An 18,272-nucleotide genomic window follows, 5' to 3' on the forward strand; every position below is an offset into this window, starting at 1 on the left:
CAAATAAACGGAAAAGCTGAGAAATGTTTTGTTTCTGGCAGGAACATGCAATAACACTGTAGCCTAATCTCAAGACTAGAAATATCGAAATAATGTTGCGAACACAAATTGAACAAAAATACTCACTGGTTACTGATTTTTATATGGAAAGAATATGCATGTGCTTCATTACAGATGGCGGGAAGGGAATTGACGGGTGTAAAGGGCTAGAACAGAGTTCTGCATTTGGGGACTGGAAGGTTCCCCTAGCTTTCTACTGCCTTTTTGCTGGTGCACGCACCGCACGTCGTGCCTTGGCCTGATGACGTCTGAGACAAGCCAGAGGAAGTGACCCACTGCATACTGTACTAATGTGGTTCTGCAAGTCAAAAGGTTATTTCAAATATAAGTAGTTGTTTCACCGGTAATGTGACTGATGGACTGTGTCACGAACCACAGACCGTCATTCAGTCAGTGTTAGAAGTTGGCTTTAAATATGTTTATACAGTTGAAGTCGGAGGTTTACATACACTTAGGTTGGAGTCATTAATACTCATTATTCAACCATTCCCCAAATTTCTTGTTAACAAACTATAGTTTTGGAAAATCTATTAGGACATCTTCTTTGTGCACGACACAAGTAATTTTTCTAACAATTGCTAACAGACAGATTATTTCACTTATAATTCATTCCATCACAATTCCAGTGGGTCAGAAGTTTACATACACTAAGTTTACTGTGCCTTTTAACAGCTTGGAAAATTCCAGAAAGTGATGTTATGGCTTTAGAAGCTAATTGCTAAGCTAATAGGCTAATTGACATCATTTGACTCAATTGGACGTGTACCTGTGGATGTATTTCAAGGCCTACCTTCAAACTCAGTGCCTCTTTGCGTTGATATCATGGAAAAAATCAAAAGAAATCAGCCAAGACCTCAAGGCCTCAAGGCCCCAGCCAAGGCCTGGTTCATCCTTGGGAGCAATTTCCAAATGCCTGAAGGTACCACGTTCATTTGTACAAACAATAGTACGCAAGTATAAACACCATGGGATTACACACAGCCATCATTGGGACTGTGGTTAGAGCGTTGGACTGGTAACCGAAATGTTGCAAGATCAAATCCCAGAGGTACAAGTTAAAAATCTGTCGTTCTGCCCCTGAACAAAGCAGTTAACCCACCGTTCCTAGGCCGTCATTGAAAATAAGAATTTGTTCTAAACTGACTTGCCTAGTTAAATAAAGGTAAAATAAATACCGCTCAGGAAAGAGACGCATTCTGTCAAAGTGCAAATCAATCCCAGAACAACAGCAAAGAACCTTGTGAAGATGCTAGAGGAAACGGGTACAAAAATATCTATATCCACAGTAAAACAAGTCTTATATTGACATAACCTGAAAGGCAGCTCAGCAAGGAAGAAACCACTGCTCCAAAACCTCCATCAAAAAGCCAGACTACGGTTTGCAACTGCGCATGGGAACAAAGATTGTGCTTTTTAGAGAAATGTCCTCTAGTCTGATGAAACAAAAATGGAACTGTTTGGCCATCATGACCATCGTTATGTTTGGAGGAAAAAGGGGGAGGCTTGCAAGCCGAAGAACACCATCCCAACCGTGAAGCACGGGGGTGGCAGCATCATGTTGTGGGGGTGCTTTGCTGCTGAAGGGACTGGTGCACTTCACAAAATAGATGGCATCATGAGGATATAAAATGACGTGGATATATTGAAGCAACATCTCAAAACATCAGTCAGGAAGTTAAAGCTTGGTTGGAAATGGGTCTTTCAAATGGACAATGACCCCAAGCATACTTCCAAAGTTGTAGCAAAATGGCTTAAGGACAACAAAGTCAAGGTATTGGAGTGGCCATCACAAAGCCCCGACCTCAATCATATAGAACATTTATGGGCAGAACTGAAAAAGTGTGTGTGAGCAAACCCGACTCAGTTACACCAGCTATGTCAGGAGGAATGGGCCAAAATTCACCCAACTTATTGTGGGAAGCTTGTTTCCATTTTTGGCCCATTCCTCTTGACATAGCTGGTGTACCCAAAACGTTTGACCCAAGTTAAACAATTTAAAGGCAATACACTCAATTAGAATTTGGTTCATGTAAACTTCTGACCCACTGGGAATGTGATGAAAGAATAAAAGCTGAAATAAATCACTCTCTACTATTATTCTGACATTTCACATTCTTAAAATAAAGTGATGATTCTAACTGACCTAATATGGAATTTTTACTAGGATTAAATGTCAGGAATTGTGAAACTGAGTTTAAATGTATTTTGCTAAAGTGTATGTAAACTTCCGACTTCACCTGTATAGATGTGTGATTATCGATATTTATTTGGTTTCTTATTTGGGGGTGTTTGTCCCCCATGGGTCCAATATATTTTGGGCAGGGATTGTGAGAGGAATGATAACTCAGGGGATGTAATTACCATTCCACAAATAAACATGTACAGTAGATTAATACCTCAAGCCTCATCTTTATCATGCTTAAGTTATTTCCAGGAAGAATCACCATACTCTTTAACATGGTCCTCCATAACAAAACAAGATTCTCTTGATTTTGAGTCTTAATTACATTATGGAAGAGAACCAGCATACAAAACACAAACCAGTGAAGGAAGCAATCAATATTCTCCGCCAATAGTTATAAGCAGGACATTTCTAGGACAGACTAAACAGGATTTTAACAAAGAAAAGTCAAGGATGCTGGAGGCTACGGGAATATTACGCATTCCAGCCGTCTGTGACTAATCACCGGAACCACAACTACAGCTGCTTATTCAATTTCAAAATGGACGTTCCCCCAGCTTGACAACCTTTAACCTAGATTCCAAATGCAGAACATTTGTACAGCCAACTGAAGGAGAAGCATCCAGCTGCAGATTATGTGTGCTGACGCTGCCTGGTCTGCTAATCGGAAAACGCATGTGCGTGCTCCTCAGATGGTATTTTAGCATCTCGCAGCAGAGCTCCTTTTAAAGTGTAAATTCAGATAGCCATGCTTGCTTCCCCCTTGAGGACTTAGTGGTTTGGCGGCCCCAGGCAGAGGCCAGTTTGTAATGGGTTAAAAGTTATTATTATAAAACTGTAAAAACATATTACCTTTTAAAGTGCCATGAACACAACCAGTCATGATATTTTCATCTGATTTGTCAAACGAAACCTGCTTTTTGAAGTGATATCTTCTCACATTCATCAACAATTATTCCAGCATCCGAACAGTGTACTGTGCACCCGCAAACGTTCCTTCAATTTGCAAGTGTCTGAAACTTTTAAGAATGTTTTTCATTTTCTTAAATTTCACCTTCTTATTTAACCAGGTAGGCCAGTTGAGAACAAGTTCTCATTTACAACTGCGTCCTGGCCAAGATAAAGCAAAGCAGTGTGACAAAAACAACACAGAGTTCACATGGGATAAACAAATGTACAGTCAATAACATAATAGAAAAATCTGTATACAGTGTGTGCAAATGAAGTAAGGAGGTAAGGCAATAAAATAGGCCATAGTGGCGAAGTACTTACAATTTAGTAGTTAACACTGGAGTGATAGATGTGCAGATGAGGATGTACAAGTGGAAATACTGGTGTGCAAAAGAGCAGAAAAACAAATATGGGACGAGGTAGGTAGTTGTTTGGATGGGCTGTGTACAGCTGCAGCTATCGGTAAGCTGCTCTGACAGCTGATGCTTAAAGTTAGTGAGGGAGATATAAGTCTCCAACTTCAGTGATTTTTGCAATTAGTTCCAGTCATTGGCTGCAGAGAATTGGAAGAAAAGGTGGCCAAAGGAGGTGTTGGCTTTGGGGATGGCCAGTGGAATATACCTGCTGGAGCGCGTGGTACGGGTGGGTGTTGCTATGGTGACCAGTGAGCTGAGATCAGGCGGAGCTTTACCTAGCAAAGACTTATAGATGACCTGGAGCCAGTGGGTTTGGCGACAAATATGTAGCGAGGACCAGCTAACGAGAGCATTCAGGTTGCAGTGGTGGGTAGTATATGGGGCTTTGGTGACAAAACAGATGACACTATGATAGACTGCATCCAATTTGCTGAGTAGAGTGTTGAAGGCTATTTTGTAAATTACATTGCTGAAGTCAAGGATCAGTAGGATAGTCAGATTTACGAGGGTATGTTTTGGCAGCATGAGTGAAGGAGGCTTTGTTGCGAAATAGGCTGATTCTAGATTTAATTTTGGATTGAAGATGCTTAATATGAGTCTGGAAGGAGAGTTTACAGTCTAGCCAGACACCTAGGTATTTGTAGTTGTCCGCATATTCTAAGTCAGAACCGTCCAGAGTAGTGATGCTGGACGGGCGGGCAGGTGCGGGCAGCGATCGGTTGAAGAGCATGCATTTAGTTTAACTTGCATTTAAGAGCAGTTGGAGGCCACGGAAGGAGAGTTGTATGGCATTGAAGCTCGTCTTGAGGTTAGGTAACACAGTGTCCAAAGAAGGGCCAGAAGTATACAGAATGGTGTTGTCTGTGTAGAGGTAGATTAGAGAATCACCCGCAGCAAGAGCGACATTATTGCTATATACAGAGAAAAGAGTTGGCCTGAGAATTGAACCCCGTGGCACCCCCATAGAGACTGCCAGAGGTCCGGACAACAGGCCCTCCAATTGACACACTGAACTCTATCAGAGAAGTAGTTGGTGAACCAGGCGAGGCAGTCATTAGAGAAACCAAGGTTGTTTAGTCTGCCGATAAGAATGTGGTGATTGACAGAGTCGAAAGCCTTGGCCAGGTCGATGGAGACGGCTGCACAGTCTTTTATCGATGGCAGTCATGAGATTGTTTAGGACCTTGAGCATGGCTGAGGTGCACCCGTAACCAGCTCAGAAACCAGATTGCATAGCGGAGAAGGTACAGTGGGATTCGAAATGGTCGGTGATCTGTTTGTTAACTTGGCTTTCGAAGACTTTAAAAAGGTAGGGCAGGAAGGATATAGGTCTGTATAACAGTTTGGGTCTAGTGTCTCCCCCTTTGAAGAGGGGGATGACCACGGCCGCTTTCCAATCTGTAGGAACCTCAGACGATACGAAAAGAGAGGTTGAACAGGCTAGTAATAGGGGTTGCAACAATGGCGGTGGATAATTTTAGGAAGAGAGGGTCCAGATTGTCTAGCTCAGCTGATTTGTAGGGATCCAGATTTTGCAGCTCTATATCAGAACATCTGGATTTTGGTGAAGGAGAAGCAGGGGGGGGGGGCTTGGGCCAGTTGCTGCGGGTAGTGCAGGGCTGTTGGCTGGGGTAGGGGTAGCCAGGTGGAAAGTATGGCCAGCCGTAGAGAAATGCTTATTGAAATTCTAGATTATTGTGGTGACAGTGTTTCCCAGCCTCAGTGCAGTGGGCTGGGAAGAGGTGCTCTTATTCTCCATGGACCTTTACAGTGTCCCAAAACTTTTTGGAATTAGTGCTGCAGGATGCAAGTTTCTGTTTGAAAAACTATTTAGCCGGAGAAAGCATCTGAGCGAGCGAAAGAGCGTCCCTCTGTCTTACTATATGTAGCCCATTTATCTGGTGCTGTCTGGCCAAAAAGTGACATGTCATACTTTTTCTGGCCAGACAGCATCAGATACATGGGCTACACATACATGTCCTCTGCCTTGACAACGATGGCAGTATTAAGAGCCAGCATTTTTATGGAAGAAATGCGTTGGGGGGTCCTCAAGCGAGGAAATTATTGAGGCCTGAGGCAATTTCCTCTTCTTATGGTAAGTCTGTAACTGACGTCATGTTAGCAAGCAGGCTAGGTAGTGCTTGGTATCAACAGCCAATCCAGTAGGGTTGATCAATAGCAACATGATGTCGCAGAGTATTTGCATGAAGTTCAGCTTTCCCCAGCTGTTCACGTCCCTCACTCATGCTCAAATCGCCCAACGGTCGCCCGCCAACTTTGCTTCCTTCATTGAAAATGACTTGGCTTCCATTGTTTCATCACCCTCAACGTACTATGCTATGGGGATCTCTTGTGTTAGTTGGTATGTTCTGTGTGTGCACGCAACCTGAACTCGCAACGTCTTCCAGGGCGGCCGAGTGCTACGCACGTACAAGTGGTGCGCACTAGCTCTGCTACAGGATGTTATATTAGTGCATTTAGTATTGTAGTGGTCCAAGTTGGGAGAACAATGACTGGGAAGTGGGAGAGCTAGCTAGCTATGTGTTCAGGATGAATTTAGTTTGGATAATGTTTGGACACAATGTTAACACCAAAAATCACTACAACCAAGCAACCACTGTTGTGCTTTAGCTGTCACCTTGATAAATTGGCTAAACTGACTAGCTAGCTAGTAGCTTAGCGGCTAGCGAGCAGCTAGCAGCGCCAGCTAGTACTACCACAGATAGAACAATGAGCCTGATGTTTCACTGGATGTATAAATCTGAAGCATCCGGTTTGCATTTCCACTCACTACCAATTGACGGGCCGCCCCCAGGTGGTAAGGGTAGGTAACAACACATCCGCCACCCTGATCCTCAACACGGGGGCCCCTCAGGGGTGCGTGCTCAGCCCCCTCCTATACTCCCTGTTCATGACTGCATGGCCAGCAGTGGCCAGCAACTCCAACACCATCATTAAGTTTGCCGATGACACAACAGTGGTAGACCAGATCACCGACAATGACGAGACAGCCTATAGGGAGGAGGTCAGAGATCTGGCCATGTGGTGCCAGAACAACAACCTCTCCGTCAACGTGATCAAGACAATGATTGTGGACAACAGGAAAAGGAGGACTGAGCATGCCACCATTCTTATTGACGGGCTGTAGTGGAACAGGTTGAGAGTTTCAAGTTCCTTCATATCCACATCACCAAAAAACGAACACGGTCCAAGCACAGCAAGTTGTGAAGAGGGCACGATAAAACATATTCCCCCTCAGGAGACTGCAAAGATTTGGCATGGGTCCTCAGATCCTCAAAAGGTTCTACAGCTGCACCATCGAGAGCATCCTGACTTGTTGCATCACTGCCTGGTATGGCAACTGTTCGGCCTCCGACCGCAAGGCACTACAGAGGATAGTGGGCACGGCCCAGTACATCACTGGGACCAAGCTTCCTGCCATCCAGGACCTCTATAACAGGCGGTGTCAGAGGAATTCCCTAAAAATGGTCAGACTCCAGCCACCCTAGTCATAGACTGTTCTCTCTGCTACCTTATGGCAAGCGGTACCACAGCACCAAGTCTAGGTCCAAGAGGCTTCTAAACATATTCTACTCCCAAGCCATAAGACTCTTGAACATCTAATCAAATGACTACCCAGACTATTTGCAATGCCCCCCCCCCCTTTTTTTACGCTGCTGCTACTCTCTGTTTATTATCTATGCATAGTCACTTTAATAACTCTACCTACATGTACATATTACCTGACTAACCGGTGCCCCAGCACATTTTACTCTGTATAGCCTCACTATTGTTATTTTACTGCTGTTCTTTAATTATTTGTTACTTTTATTTCTTTAGGTATTGTTCTTAACAGCATTGTTGGTTAAGGGCTTGTAAGTAAGCATTTCACTGTTGTATTCGGCACACGTGACAAATAAAATGTCATTTGACCTGCCACACACACTATACTTTGACACTCACCACATATGCTGCTGCTTCTGTCTCGTCTATCCTGTTGCTTGGTCACTTTACCCCTACATAGCTCAATTACCTCGTAGCCCTACACAGCGACTCAGTACTTGTACTCCCTGTATATAGGCATGTTATTGTTATTTGGTATTCACTGAGTATTTATTCCGCCTGTCACTATTTCTATTTGGTATTAAACAAACGATCTTTAACTGCGCTGTTTGATACGGGCCTGTAAGTAAGCCTTTCACTGTTTGTCTACACCTGTTGCTAACGAAACACGTGACACAAAAAAATGAGTTCATGACGACCTTGCATCTCTTTGTGGTGTGGGGAACACAAAAAAAACACCATTTCGTCATCACTGGTAAAAAATAAATCGAAAAAATCTCCTACACACTCTCTCAAACGTGCAGAGATTCACGTGGATATGTGACTACCGGTAATTTGATGATTTGTATTATGCTTAGTGTAAACCAATTGGAGAGTCATACATGGAAAAACTCACTCCTGCCCTCTTGTGGTGCAATTGCATGACAATTTATGCTCAAATTCAGAAAAGGCAGAGGAGCCCCATCAGCGATTTCCCTACTTATCTGTCCTCAGTCTAAATACCACACCACACCGAAGAAAATCCAAGCCAGGACTTTTCCCCCTCTCATAACAAGAGACGAGACTATTTCATTTCACCGCTGCATACTCAGCACCTCCCAAGCAGAAGTGGTGAGAGAGAGAGGATTCCTGTGAGGTCTTAGCAGATGCTGTCTATCTTGGTGGGGAACGGTCTCCAGTGGGTAGGAACCCACCTCAGAGGCTTGCTCTTCAATGTTTGACCGCTGCTTCTTTGAGTCCATTGTGCCAAACTTCTCACATTTGTTTTTGTATACATTTGCGCACCTCCTACTCTTAAAATTCATATGTGATGCATATAACATTCTTTAAATATAAAGCCTAGGAGTGGGCGATGTAACAGAATAATTCTAATGTAAGAATATAGAATAGGACAGAATATCCAGACCATATAGGATTTTTTCCCCAGTTTTTATCATTGAAAATTTGAGGAGTATAGTTAATTTATGCTTGCAATAAACGATCTTGACAACGATCTACACAAAATACTCTGTCAAAGTGGAAGAAAAATTCTAACATTTGTAAAAAAAAAAAGAAGAAAAAAAAGAAGAATAATGAAGAAAAAAAACAACACATCTTCATTGGATAACTATTCAACCCCCTGAGTCAGTGCATGTTAGAATCACATTTTGTGAGCAATTGCAGCTGTGAGTCTTTCTGGGTCTCTAACTTTCCACACCTGGATTGTGCAACATTTGACCATTTTTGTAAGTCGCTCTGGATAAGAGCGTCTGCTAAATGACTTAAATGTAAATGTAAAATTATTTTCATAATTCTTCAAGCTCTGTCAAATTGGTTGTTGATCATTGCTAGACAACCATTTTCAGGTCTTACCATATATTTTCAAGCAGATGTGTTCTATTGGATTTGTCCCAAACATAACACTTAATATTCAGGACATTTTGTGAAGTATTACTTTAGAGTTTTGTTGCAAACAGGATGCATGTTTTGGAATATTTTTAACCTGTACAGACTTCCTTCTTTTCACTATGTCAATTATGTTAGTATTGTGGAGTAACTACAATGTTGTGGATCCATCCTCAGTTCTCCTATCACAGCTATTAAACCCTGTAACTGTTTTAAAGTCACCATTGGCCTCGTGGCGAAATCCCTGAGCGGTTTCCTTCCTCTCCGTCAACTGAGTTATAAAGGATGCCTATATCTTTGTAGTGACTGGGTGTATTGATGCACCATCCAAAGTGTAATTATTAACTTCACCATGCTCAAAGGGATATTCAGTATCTGCTTTTTAAATGTAATATATATATATTTACCCATCTACCAATAGGTGCCCTTCTTTGCGAGGCATTGGAAAACCTCCCTTGTCTTTGTGGTTGAATCTGTGTTTGATATTCACTGCTCGACTGAGGGACCTAACAGATAACAGATGAGGTATTAATTCAAAAATCATGTGAGTCCATGCAACTTATGTGACTTTTACTCCTGAACTTATTTAGTGTTGCCATAACAAAGGGGTGGAATAGATTGACTCTGCATTTCAGCATTCATTTTAATTTTTTTTTTTTTTTAAATTCTAAAAACATAATTTCACTTTGTGTAGGCCAGTGATAACAAATCTAAATGTAATTGATTTTAATTCAGGCTGTAACACAACAAAATGTGTAAAAAGTCAAGGAGTGTGAATACTTTCTGAAGGCACTGTATGTAAAAAGAAACGCAACCATTCTTCTAACATTGCACATACCAAAACTGCAACATTCACACAGCTTGCTATGCCATGTGCCTCATCAGAAAAGGTTCCTGTCAGCCTGCCCTCATTAGTCTACATACCTTCCACTCACACTCACCTTAGCTGAGAATAATGATTATTCATAATAATGATTACAACTCTTTGTAAAAAAAGTTGAAATCATTCCAAAAAAGTGCACGAGTCACTTCTGACTCCTGAATGTTGACTCACAAACTATCAACAGTAGTAGCACCAAAGGCAGCTAACCCGAACTTTTTCATTCTCAAAGATCAAAAAATTTAAGGAATGCATTTTCTGGTACTGTACTTCAATGAATGAACTTTCTGATAGTGGAGCCTGTTTGTGAATAATTTAATGATACCTCAAAGTAATTATTATGTAAAATGTTTTTAACCATGTACTTTTTACGTGTATATACCAGCTAAATACCAGTCTATAAAATAAAGAATTTCTGATCACTTCACGTCACTTCACCTCAAACGTGCCCACGAGGATGGATGTCCGCCCTGTGACCCTCTGTGTTATTTGCTCAGGTCATGTTTAGCTGCCAAATGGTTTGCATTGCTGTGTGCACAGCAGCAGCACACTGTCCCAGGATCACCTCTAATGTCACTGGCTGATTCATGAAGGGAGGACACGGCTTGAGCATGCCTGAACTTGGCACAGGGGCCAACGCATCATGTACTCTGCATGCTCCGAGGTACCCCCAGTAAGCATGGGCGACAGCTGTTCATCAGCTCGGTTGTGTCAGGATGGCCGGAGTTTACTGGCATGCTTACTGGAAAATATGCCCACTGGATAAAGTAAGGGTAGACAGCGTGAGTGTGTGTTTTTAACAGACGTACTGCAAATACAGTAGGCATCTTTTTCATGTTTGTCAGCTTCTTGGAAAGAGGAGAGGAGGAAAGGGCCTGATACTGTAGTCTGTCTAACAACTAGCTCTTAGAAGTCCTACTGACTTCAGAATGGCTCCTTTTGATGTGGTCGGCACAATGCGTGGCTCACGACGGGGGCTGTGCTTTTACTGGTATGCTCTCCTCTGTGTCCTTCTCATTCAAACACCCACATGCACAGCCACACGCAGCCCACAAGCGCCGCCACCCTTCCATTTACAACGATTGAATTTTCAAATTCAAACAAGTCGAGGTCTCAACCCTCGAGGGGGAAAACAACAACAACAACGGAAAAAAACTTTAGAGAACCAATCAAACCCATCACACAATTTCGAAGCGAATATTGCATTTAACAAACAGCCTCCTTTCCAGACCAGTGTGGTCACAGCGCGGTGAGTCACTTCAGTCGCGTCAGCCAGGCCTGCCTTTAAGATATTCAAAATATTCTGCTACTAGTGTTTGTATCTGTTTCTCTCCATATATATATATATATATATATATACAGTGCCTTACGAAAGTATTCGGCCCCCTTGAACTTTGCGACCTTTTGCCACATTTCAGGCTTCAAACATAAAGATATAAAACTGTATTTTTTTGTGAAGAATCAACAACAAGTGGGACACAATCATGAAGTGGAACGACATTTATTGGATATTTCAAACTTTTTTAGCAAATCAAAAACTGAAAAATTGGGCGTGCAAAATTATTCAGCCCCTTTACTTTCAGTGAAGCAAACTCTCTCCAGAAGTTCAGTGAGGATCTCTGAATGATCCAATGTTGACCTAAATGACTAATGATGATAATATTTATCCACATTAGTCATTTAGGTCAACATTGGATCATTCAGAGATCCTCACTGAACTTCTGGAGAGAGTTTGCTTCACTGAAAGTAAAGGGGCTGAATAATTTTGCACGCCCAATTTTTCAGTTTTTGATTTGTTAAAAAAGTTTGAAATATCCAATAAATGTCAATCCACTTCATGATTGTGTCCCACTTGTTGTTGATTCTTCACAAAAAAATACAGTTTTATATCTTTATGTTTGAAGCCTGAAATGTGGCAAAAGGTCGCAAAGTTCAAGGGGGGCGAATACTTCCGCAAGGCACTGTGTATATATATATATATATATATATATATATATGGAGAGAAACAGATACAAACACTAGTAGCAGAATATTTTGAATATCTTATATATATATATATATATATCTCATACATACATACATACACACACACACACACACACACACACATACACACATACATACATACATACATACATACATACATACATACATACATACATAGGCACGAGTATGCTCTTGTGTTTTCTAAGTTGTCTGCCAGCTGAGAAGTGCTATACCGTAGGGTTCGAACCTTTGTCATGTAAGGTTACAGAGAAGACCAATAGATATCTCAACTTACACAGATGCTGCCTCTGGAGTTCAGTTAGTTCTCACAGCTTTTTCAAATGAGAGTCCCAGCTTGCAGGAAACGTTAAAGAATGGAAAAGTACAGAATGTACACACAACCCAATTTGGGAAATATTTCCACGTTAATTTGACCTCAGAAGCCGTGGACATCTGTGTGCATTCTTTTCAAGACAACCAAATGGAGTCCATACGTCGATTTAACCGTTGCACAGCTGGCAAAAACAAATTCCTTTAACTAAATGATGTGATTCATTCAGCCTTCTAGGATCCATGTGTATGATCCGTATGGAGAATGCACTACAATGACGAATGTAATGTAGATACGCTGTTTATTTGATAGCTTGTAGTTACTCTCATTGGCAAGGTGTATCGGAAATAGCCAACAAGGTTATGCTTCATTCATCTTTTGACAACAGCATATCCCTTTTGTCCTATTTCGTGTTGACTGGCCTGCCCCTCTTTTCAGCAAATAAATAAAGCAAAGAATTTACCACTGTGTACTATCGAAATATGTAAAATCGGGGGGATACACCACATAAATGCACTAAAGACTCAAGTATCATCAACATGATGTATGGGTTACTCTATGAACGGCTCCACAACTACAGTAAGTCTTTTGTTGACTTCAGATCCAGGGTCAACGGATGGAGTTCAACTGGGCTCCTACGAAATCCATTAGCTAACTGTAAATAATGAGCATGTGTTCTAATTGTCTGGGAATCCAGTTAATTTGGGATAGCACCTAGGCCTAACTGAGAAGTCCACACCCAAATCTTTTTACATTTCTGTGGTCTGAAACATGTTACGGAAGGGTTGTTTTGTCTAGCTTGAGCGTAAACTACAAAGCCGAGCCTGTGGAAATGTCATCTGGAATGCTATGTATATTAAACTCTTTCCTGTTATATAGGTTCATGCAGCTCCATTTTCCAGCATCTACGGTATATTTATAATTGTATGCCAGTATGGAGATGCAATCTCATAATGGTGACAAATCTCTACCCTTTGAAACATAATCGCAACAGTTCTAAGCAGGCAGCCTAGCTGTCTGTGGCTAACTGTTAAGTGCTAGCAATGAGACACTGGGGAAAATAATATTGGTTACACAGTGTTCCTCCTCATTTGCCGGAAACCTGACCCCACCACAGCAGCTGTGCTCGCTCCTCAAGCGCTGAGAGTTCTCCATGAGGGGTTAACGTTGGAGGAGTTGCCCTGCTCAAGACCTATTTAGGATGATATGAAAGGCCTCGTCTAAGGTCTGTATTTGGGTGCCTTCAGTTCTACTGTGAGACCGTTGACCATATTTGCAAAGGGTCTGCGCTAGTTAAAAGTTGGCATCTGGAATAATTACCAGATGGAAGAAGACATAACAAGCAAAAATGGAAAGTGAAAGAAAGATGACCTTTTTGTTGTTGTTGTTGTTGTTGTAGTAAATAACAGGCACAACCTTCTGCACTGCCAGATATGACCCTTAATCTCTAATGGAAAGAAAATTACCATCTCAAGCAGGAAAACAGCAACGTTATGCCTGCAGATGTCAGATCTTAACATGATCACTCTTTTGTAGCAGATCATTTTCCTGTTGCATCAGGAAATTCAAATGAGCCTTGTGATTACTAGAAAATGAGCCGTTCTCTTTCTCTCCATGTAGGGCAGTCGAGTCATTGGGGTCAGGACTTGCTATCAAAATCATTTTCTCTCTTGCTCTCTCAAACGCTAGGACTAGGTCCTATTATTGCAACATTCAAATGTACAAAAATCTATCTGGAATGCAGCCATACACATCAACAACCTTCGTTTTATATAGTTTAATAACACAATATATTGTTCTCTACTATGCTAATACATACCAGTGTGGATTGTATCCTAAAATGACAAATTAACGGTCAAAATGTTATTCAATCGTGGCCTTGGGTGGTCTAGCGTTTATGGCTGCTACCCTCAGTGCGCGCACATAAAGGCCTACTGTGTTGCCGTGGGTTAGATTCTGGCCCACTCCCTTCTGGCACAAATAACTCAATCCCCCCCTGTTTTGACTTGATTTTAGTTACACATTTCAAATATTGACAGTCCAAAGATATTTTACCTCCGATCTTGATAAGAAATTACCATACCAGACACTTTTGGATAGCATAAATAGGAAATGAATACAATTATAACATTAGGCCAACATTAGTTTCCATTCATACAGTGTCAGGTAAATTGCCACAGTAGATTTTCCGTGGTAAACAAGGAAATACTCTATTTCTATTGGGCGGAATGCTTGTCAAATAGATAGATAAATCGCCCTTAGTCCATTAAAAAGGACTAAGATTTTCCCGATGACAATACCAACCAGAGGGCAAACATATCTCGAAAGTCTTTGGTTGCAAGCAGGAAAAAAGAGCAGTTCAAAAAGAGCCGTTCGTTTGTGAACAACCCGTCACTACTCGCAACACACGGAGTGATAGACAAAGCTAACTGCTGTCACCCACAGCACATGGCCTACAGCAGAGCCTGGACCTGCTAGAGCAGTACAGTGCAAAAATACTAAAATAATTATTTTTCAGAGAAGATCCAGATCTCATGGAATTATACCTAAGTTCTCAATTGGTACAAAATATATAGAGTACTGCACACACTACAATTACTTTAAAAATAAGCTCAACTGGACACCTTCATGATGCAGTGAATGAACTGAGAGAGAAAGCACACAGGGCATTCTACGCCATTAAAAAACAAATTCAAATTGAAATACCTATAAAGATTTGGATAAAACTAATTGATGTGTCATTGAACCAATTCTACTTTATGGCAGCGAGGTGTGGGGTCCACTTGCAAAACAAGATTTCACCCAGTGGGACAAACACCCCATTGAAACCCATGCAGAGTTCTGTAAGAGTATCCTACATGTCCACAGGAAAGCTACAAACAATGCATGCAGTACAGAATAAGGCCAGTATCCACTAATAATAAGAACTAAAAAAAGAGCAATTCTGTTTTGGAAACATCTGAAATACAGTGACCCCCTCTCATATCATTACCAAGCCCAGCAATACCAAGAGTCCACTCATCCAGCTGGTCCTGCGGCTGAGTTCACAAACCTGTTCTACTAACACACTGAAGCCTCAGGGCCAGAACATCCAATCAATCAGAATAAACCAAATTACAACACAGTCAAAACAAAACTACATTACTTATTGGGAAACACAAAGCAAAATGCAGTGCTATCTGGCCCTAAATCGACAGTACACCGTGGCAAACTATTTGACCATGGTTACTGATCAAAACGTTAGCAAAACCTTGACAAAGTACAGGCTCAGTGAGCACAGCCTTGCCATTGAGAAGGGTAGACACAGGAAATCATGGCTCTCTGTAGAGGAAAGAATGTGAAACCACTGCACCACAGCAGAACCCGAGACAGAGCTGCATTTCTTGACAAAATGACAAAAATATAAAACAATTGGAGTGTAATTTCCCCAAATTTGAATCCCTTATTCAAGGTTTCTAAGACCTCTCTGATAAGGATAGGCTACCCGTCCTGTTGGGAGAGGACTTAGAGAGCTGTGTGTTGGCAGCACACATTACTTATTATTATTAATTATGTTAATATTTGAAATGTCCAAAGTAAGCTTTGGCAATATGTACATTGTTACGTCATGCCAAAATGCGAATTGAATTTAAGAGAGAGCGAGAGAGAGCCACCCCCACCCAGACACAGAGGGAGGGATAGATCCAAATTGATCAGCAGCTGCTGGAAAAATGAGCTCCGACAAATATATCTATATATTGAAATTTACATGATTTATTTTCAATGTACTCAAACCAGTTATTATCACTTATTATAAATGAGATCATTTATACTATCAGCTCTTGGAATATCCAGGGCCTATACTCTTCCTATTTTGTTTTTTTAAAAACAAATCAAGAATTTCTTAACATCAAGGGACAGGACATCATAATCTTACTGGAAACATGGTGTCGTGGAGACTTAGATACTCAGTGTCCCTCAGGCTATAGAGAAATTTTACTACATTCAGTGCCAAGTCCTGTAATAAGTAAATATCAAATTGGCTTTCTCCCCAACCATTGCACTACTGACCATATATGCACCTTACACACACACACACAGTTAATAAACACGTCCACTAAAAAAAAGAGGGCAAAATCTTTGCTTGCTTTATTGACTTAAAAAAAAGCAGCATTTGATTATATTTGGCACGAAGGGCTATGGTGGTAAGGTGTATGACCTGATAAAATGTATGTACACAGAAAACAAGTGTGCAATAAAAATCTAAAACCAAAGAACAGAATTCCTTTCACAACGTTGAGGTGTGAGACAAGGCTGCAGTTTGAGTCCAAATCTTTTCAACTAAATTGCTATCTGGCCCTAAACAGAGAATATGAATTGGCTGATTATCTCTACTGTGTCAGAGATACGAAGCAGAGACAGATTCTTACCAAGTACAGGCTGAGGTGACCACCAATTTGGCAATAGAAACCGGCAGACATAAAAATATATAAATATTCCTCACCAAGAGATTCATTATTCACAGAAATTACTACACTTATTCCAAATTTTTACTTATTAAACCCAGAGGAAAAACTCAAAATAATTATGGGCGAAGGAGCAATGGCTCCTCTTGCAGCCAAATTTGTATTTGCCTACCATAGCCTGAAGGACATTGAATAATAACATCTGTAGTACTAACAGCTGTAGTACATCTGTAAAATAACAGCTGTAGTACTGACGAAATGGTGAAGATGGCAATTACATAGTTAGTTTCCACGTTTAGCTTTTTATATTTATTATATTTCTATATTGACCATTTTATTGTTTTTCATGTTTTTATTATTATTATTTACTACCATTTTATATTATTTGTTATTCTTTATACTTGTATTACAAGGTACACACAAACACACACAGAGAAAGACACGCACGCACACACAAACAGGCAACCCTCCGGTTGCTGGCTAGCCTCTAATCGCTAGGCTACATGCTGCCCGTGTAGATGATTCAGATATGAGTGTTGTGGAGTGATGAGAAGTAAGCTGACACCTTGTTGTTTTCATCCCTTTCTGAGATGTTGTTGTTGACTAAGAAGTCTGATAAGCATTCAGCTTGGAATCTCTCCATCTTATCAAGTGCCAGCCTGCTCTTTCTAGTCGTTCACATCGGCCGCTTTCAATGAAACTTCGCCAAGGGTGTCAAATATGATTGAGACTAAATATGGCTCATAGGTTATCAGCTTACCTAAGAGATATTATATTTATGTCAACTGAGTTGATTACAAACTGTGACAACCCAACAACATGTTTAGAGATTGATATGTATAGTAGTGTCTACTTGGCATGTTTTCCTCTGAGGTAAATATAGAATTGATAGATGTAGTTTCAATAATTGCAGATGGTTTCAATGACCAAAACGTCATTATTAAGAACTTACCTGAAACTTTGGGCTCTTCTCCTGGGTCAGGTCACATGGTTAGGTTTCATTCAAGACCCTATTCATGACATGTAAACATGAAAGTGGGGTAAACTCATGCATCTTAGTAATTTTGTATGTTGAAATATTACTTCAGGAATGAAAACAATGGTTACCCTTTGGTCTTTCATCCACCTGTCTTCTGAGAAATGGCAGCTCACGATAATGCCAAACGATACCATGTGTCATTGGACCCACTCTTCGAAGTCCATGAATAGCTTGGCAAAAGTTGATCCGGTCCATTTGCAAATGTATGCCAGTGAGAGGGGCCCGTAATAGTTTGGAAGTAAATCACTTTGGATTTCAACTTATGTCTTTCTGAGTGAAAGTTGCACCAGGACACAGGGTAGCTAACAGGTCATTTTGATTGTGTCGAGCTGTTGATCCACTGAACGGTCACAGTACTCTACTAGACAGCAGCAAATGCTGCTCTACGCTGTCAAGTCCTCTGCTCTGTCCTCCTTTTAACATATTTAAAATTCCCTCTTAAACAAGACACGAGAGCTCACATTCTGATGGATTACTTTCATAATCATCACACTTACTTACCAGAAGAGAACAAAATCACAATTGATCGGATAA

At 41.0% G+C, this 18,272-nt stretch overlaps 1 protein-coding gene across 3 annotated transcripts in view; it reads right to left on the bottom strand.

Moving 5' to 3' along the window:
• The window catches only part of angptl4 (angiopoietin-like 4), a 29,040-nt gene extending 10,977 nt beyond the window's left edge, over window positions 1-18,063 (bottom strand). For all 3 annotated transcript variants that reach the window (XM_064940442.1, XM_064940425.1, XM_064940417.1), the window contains exons 1-2: window positions 17,807-18,063; window positions 17,652-17,709 (exon numbers count right to left, since the gene is read on the bottom strand). The gene's annotated coding sequence lies outside the window, so the exon portion shown is untranslated. The remainder of the gene's footprint in view (window positions 1-17,651; window positions 17,710-17,806) is intronic.
• Between the last annotated feature and the right edge of the window lie 209 nt (window positions 18,064-18,272).

Source organism: Oncorhynchus masou, chromosome 3 (assembly GCF_036934945.1).
Source record: "Oncorhynchus masou masou isolate Uvic2021 chromosome 3, UVic_Omas_1.1, whole genome shotgun sequence".
Taxonomy (NCBI): domain Eukaryota; kingdom Metazoa; phylum Chordata; class Actinopteri; order Salmoniformes; family Salmonidae; genus Oncorhynchus; species Oncorhynchus masou.